This window comes from Triticum dicoccoides, chromosome 7B, assembly GCF_002162155.2.
Source record: "Triticum dicoccoides isolate Atlit2015 ecotype Zavitan chromosome 7B, WEW_v2.0, whole genome shotgun sequence".
Taxonomy (NCBI): Eukaryota; Viridiplantae; Streptophyta; class Magnoliopsida; order Poales; family Poaceae; genus Triticum; species Triticum dicoccoides.
This window is the reverse complement of record NC_041393.1, coordinates 664,830,904-664,837,208: the sequence shown is the minus strand read 5'-3', so window position 1 is coordinate 664,837,208 and position 6,305 is coordinate 664,830,904.

The following is a 6,305-nucleotide window of genomic DNA, read 5'->3' as shown; positions in this document are numbered from 1 at the left end:
GTTACAAAATCTCAAGGTGGCCCTGGCCCACCCGTTCATCCCCGTAGGTTGGCCCCTGTTCTAAACGTATGATTATGTCCATATCCAGTTTTAACATTGACTAAGTAAGATGGAGAAATGTGATGTTGCAGAGTCGGCACAAGGTTTTGTTCGCATCGAAATCAGGGCCGACGGTGGCTACGACAACTAGTTTGGGTGGCGGAGGTGGGAAGATGTGACGCTGCAGACGGTAGCTGGGAGGGGAATTTATTTCTTCACAAAACTGCGCAGCCGCTTAAAATTAATAGAGGGGCAAGGCTGTGGGAGTTAACTCCAAATTTTAAGGAGTTAACAGAATAAGGGATAGGCTAGGTGCGGTTAAGTTTTCAAAACAGACTATTTTGAGGAGTTGAACATTTTTAAGGGATCGACTAGGATGCCCTTATAACAACTTAAGCAGCCTGGGATAGTCTATTAGAGCAACGCTTTATACCACACAAGAGCAACGTTTTGTAACACACAAGCAAACCTAAACCCTAGGCGCCGTTAGGGTTTAGTGAAGTAATGTTTTTTGATAACTATAAGAGCAAAGTTTTATACCACACAAACAACCTTTTTTGCACCATATGAGTAATAAGGTTTATCTTTACTTAATAATAAAGAAAATTAGGTTTCTGGTCATCTGTCATGACATTTTGCAGAAAAGTCTCTCTGTTTCAGAGAATTCAACCCGCAGTCCTATTTTAAATAAGAACGAATCGTTTTTTTTCGTATTTTACACAAAAGCCCTTGGTTTTCTTGATATCAACCAGCCGTCCGGATTTAAGTCACATCTGAACCGTTATTTTACATTTTTTGAAGACCCCCCTGACCTTTTAGGTAATTCATCTGTGCATCATATTTAAGTCAAACAAATGCTTTTCTAAATCATTCATATCTTTTAAACCGTAACTCCGATTTGAACAGGTTATATATGAAATTTGATTAAAAAATATGTAAAATATGAATATGAGATTAATTTTACCTGTTAAGTATTTTTAAATATTATTTGGAAGATATTTAAGTCAAACAAATGATTTTCTAAATTATCTGTATCTTTTAGACTGTAACTCCGATTTTAACATGTTATATATGAAACTTGATTAGAAAAATGTGTGGAATCTGAATATGATGTTAATTTCACCTGTTAAATATTTTTAAATATTGTTTTTGAAGTAAACTTATAATTTATAGCGCACGATCCATTTTTCTTTCGTACCGACGGCGATCCGGATTGCAAATAAACACCCCACTATAACTATATAGGAAAAAAAACATCGATAACAACACATGCATACCTCTGAAAAATGTCCTAGGGGAAAACAACAGATTTCTCATCGAGAGTGAGAGAGAGAGAGAGAGAGGAGAGAGGGAGAGAGAGACGCCTTAGGATTAAGCATATTCAAACACGTTTTTTTGTGTGAACACTGAGGCCATCACCGGCGAGGGTGAGGAGGATTAGCGGCAACACAAAAATGATGCCTCGCTAAAATAAAGGAGATGGACCTATTGTGATCTTGGGTGATGGTTGTTGGGTTAAGAGCGTGCGTTATGTTTTTTCTCCCATTGCAACGCACGGGCTTGCAGGTTACTCTATTTTGGTAACTAGACGACACCCCACACATTGCTGTGAAATTGAATATATACTTTGTAGATATTTTGTAGAATGCTAATTTAGTCTAACGATTTAAACAACCTGAGAAATTTCTACATAATCAAGAAAAATTCTAACTTGAAAAGTTGTGCATGCCACAATAAGTGTGTATCTAAATTCTAAAACCCACCTAGAATGAACTCATGTGCATGTTGCGTAGCACAGGATTCTCACACTAGTAGAAAAGGGCCTTTTGTCTTGGTTCGTAAGGGCCTTCTGTCCCGGTTTTGGAACCGGGACTAAAAGGTCGTTACTAATGCCCTTGGCCTTTAGTCCCGGTTCTTACACGAACCGGGACAGATGGGCCTCCAAGTGGCCGCTGCGTCCAGCCCAGGCAGGGGGGCCTTTGGTCCCGGTTGGTGACACCAACCGGGACCAATAGGCATCCACGCGTCAGCAGCTGGCTGGAGCTGAGGTTTTTGTTTTTTTAAAGGGCTGGTTTATGGGTTTTGGGGGTTAATTTAGGTTGTTATTAGCTAGCTAATAGAGAGAAGTGTCCTCTTTTATATATCTCCGTGCTTGGTTTACCAACGCTACTGCTATGCCTAACGTTAACATGGTTTACATTGAAGTGAAGGCAACATGTGGTGCGTGTCGAAAGTAATACTAATCCTAACTTGATCAAGTTTGGATTGTACTACTTTCGACATGCACCACATGCATGTTGCCTTCGCTTCAATCCAATACATGTTCATTTCACCCGCTCGCATCATGCATCCATATATAATAAGAAGTCCTACTAATTAATCGTCATCATACAACTTCTACTCGTTATTAATAACAAGTCATACGATCATCATCCTCATAGTCATCGAACCAACCCTACTTAATTGTATTAGCACATGATCATCATTATGAGGTATAAATACCTTCTTTAAGGTAAAATAGCATAAAACAATATAGACCTTGACTCTCCATTATGGAGAATGGAGATCATCCTGTCTCCAATTCTTGCGCTTCGCTTCCTTTTGCTTCCAATAACCTCCTTACGACTGTCCATACATTTTTTCCATTCTTTGATTGTCATGTCTCCACTTCTTTTAGAAATCCGGTATGGACAGTTGAGATTCATAGGACGACCTGGTTGTATGTTCAAAACATCAAGGCGACCGTGCGTATACATCAGATGAGGCACATAATCATTCGGGATTATCTATTGAAAAACATAGTAATAACTTCGTAGTTAGCAATGATGTACTAGTTTTAGAAGTATGCAAAAGATGCACGGATGTCGTAATAGTAAAAAATCTTACCAGGGTATCTCCATGGTAGTTACCGTAGTTCAACACATGCACTAGTGGCACGTATTGACCATAATGTTGAGGAGTTCGATTGTAGATATTGTAATTCTCAAGATCATTACAAAATGCGATCAGATGATTTTTCTCCTTATAAGTTAATTCGATGCCATCGGTGTAGTGGGTTTTATCTACCATCTTCCGCACATTCTTTGAAGAATAAAAATAAGTTGTCAATAGAAATAAGATGTCAACTATTTTGAAATAAATAATATAAATTACTTAATAACTATGCTTGAGAAGCTCACATAGGGGAAGAATTGGAAGCATATCAACAAGGACCCAAATGTCCATATTGTCTTGCTCGATTTCAGGATCACCAAGATCCATGGTGACAAGCATACCCTCATCAAAACCATATATCTTGCAAAGTGATTCTCAATTTTTGCAACCAAAATGGGTTACACTCTCAGAATTGTACAACTTTACTTCAAAATCCACACCATGATGGGTCCTTAGGTGAATTTTCTTTGTTTCCATAGTTTCATGGTCTTCAAAACCCATCCTCTCCAAGACATAGAGTCTTGCATAGCATGGGATAAGCTAGTCGAATTGGAAAAGATGAAAAGTACACGTTAAAATAGTTGAAGTCGTGCTTAATTACGAAAAAAACTATTGTCATCGTTGCGTACCATTTCAACATCGTAGGTCTCCTCGAGCTTAATGCTGAAGCGCCGATCTTCGTCCAGCTCAAGGAACCTGTCGCACATACCTCGGTCGTTGTGGCACCAGTCGCACTCCCCCGGGTGGTTTTCGTCGTCCGAGTACGACATTTCCTATGTTCATAATTCAAATATTAAACTTGTACAATTAAATATATGTACTAAAAAACTCTCAGCTCATGTGGTGTACATATTCGACCGTCGGTGATGGTAGCTCCTCCTTTCATTCCCGAGTGCATTACACCAAATTGTCTAGCACACGGGAATGAAGGAGAAGCTACCCCCACGACAATAGTCGGGATTCTTCGTCCTCTCATATATATATATATATATATATATATATATATATATATATATATATATATATATATATATATATATATATATATATATATATATATATATATGGTTGGAGACTCTCCCTCACTGATTCCTCTATGACATTTGCGACCGTCGGTGATGGTAGCTCATCCTTTCGTTCCCGAGTGCATTACACGTTGTGTCTAGCACACGGGAACGAAGGAGAAGCTACCCCCACGACAACAGTGGGGATTCTTCGTCCTCTCATATAGGTGGAGACTCGACAGACTTAAAGTCACCCAAGGACTCATATTATAGGACTCATACTGACATGGAGATTTGGCTGGTCTCACCTCGAGGTCGGAGGGGGGTCGATGACAGGGACGACGGCGCAGATGATGGAGGGGGCTCCTAGATTTCTGCATAGTGCTCTCCAATTTTAGCATTCAAAGTAGGAATACTTTTCCAATTTGAGCATTCAATAAGCAAAACCAAATTGTAAAATAAAGTAGTATTCGAATTAGCATGCATTCAATTATAAGCAAAAGTACATCATCTCTTGTGTCCGTACATCGTCGAATATTATCACTAGTAATACTCCTCGAATACTATCATATATAGCATCGCTAATACAGCTAGAACCGTAGTGCCCGACGGGTATCGTCGCGGGCGGTGGACACCCAAAGAGAAGGAACCATCACAGGATCATAGCTCTAGTGAGATCCCTGAAGAACCTGCCAGGTATTGTCGAACTTGCCCTCCAACGCAACCATGTAGCGATGGACGTGCTCGTCCTCCTCGCTGACACGGTCACATACCACCTCCGCGGTGTCCGGAAGCCTCGGCACCGTCACTGCCCCACGCGACCGCCACCAAACAAGGATCGGGTCAACAACGGGCTGGCTCCTCACCAACCTACGCCCCCCGGAAGGTAGCACCTCCCAATACCAGCCCGGTAGAGCCCACTCCCGGACATGGCCCCTCTGATCAAGCCGGCCTCCTCCGCCGAGTCGACGACGAGGATGAGGGATAGGCATCGTCGACGTCGATGCGGGATTAATTGCTTGAACTGAAAAAATAAACTAGTTCTATTAATTTTCTTGCTAAAAATAAACTACTTCTATATATAGTAAAATAAAGTAGTTTAATTAAATCAACTAGCTCAACTACTAAGCACTTACTATAAATAAATAAAGTAGTACTTACTAAAAATAAACTACTTCTATACTAAAATAAAGTAGTTTTATTAAATAAACTAGTTCAACTACTAAGCACTTACTATAAATAAAATAAAGTAGTACTTACTAAAAATAAACTAGTTTAACGACTTCTATTATTTTTCTAACTAATTATATTAAACACTTTCTCTTCTTATTTTTCTTTTTCCTCTCCTGCTTTTTCTTCTAAATATGAACATATACATAAATGACTTTGATCATACATAATTTTCATATACATACACAATATGAACATATACATAAATTGACAAAGAAAGTTCTATGAACAAAAAAATCATTAAAATTATACGAACAAAATTACAACAGAAAAAAAATCATAAAAATTCTATGAACAGAAAAAAAAATCATAAAAAAATTGACATATTCTTTGCATATATATGAACATACAAACATGTATATTCAAAAATAATATCACCAAAAAAATATATGAACAGAAAAAAAATTCTAACACAATATGAACAAATTACAACGACTCAATTAACTACACATCTAAATTAACTACATATCTAATTAATTTAGGAAAATTCATATATATGAGCTCACTGCGCGGCGACAACGACAGTGAGGTGCGCGGCGACGGGCGACGATGAAGCAGGGCACGGCGACGGCGACGGTGAGGGGTGCGCGGCGACGGGCGACGACGAGGCAGGGCCGGCGACATCGGGGCACGGGGGCGCGGGGTGGCGACGGCGTCGGGGCGGCGCGGGACGGCGTCGGAGGCAGGGCGACGACGGCGACGGCGAGGCGCGGAGGGGCATCCTGGCGGCGTCATCGGGGCAGGGAAGACGAACTGAATGAAAATTTTCACAAGTGCTAGTTATATAGACGAAGCATTGGTCCCGGTTCGTGATAGCAACCGAGACGAATGCCACCTTTAGTCCCGGTTGATGCCACCAACCGGGACCAAAGGCCTCTTTTCAGCAGTCCAAAGGGCGGGAAGCAGAGGGCTTTGGTCCCGGTTGGTGGCACCAACCGGGACTAAAGGGGGGCATTGGTTCCGGTTGGTGCCACCAACCGGGACCAAAGGGGAGCATTGGTTACGGTTGGTTCCACCAATTGGGACTAAAGGCCTTGTGCTGGCGCAGTGCGGTGGGAAGTTTAGTCCCACCTTGCTAGCTGAGAGAGCTCAGCATCT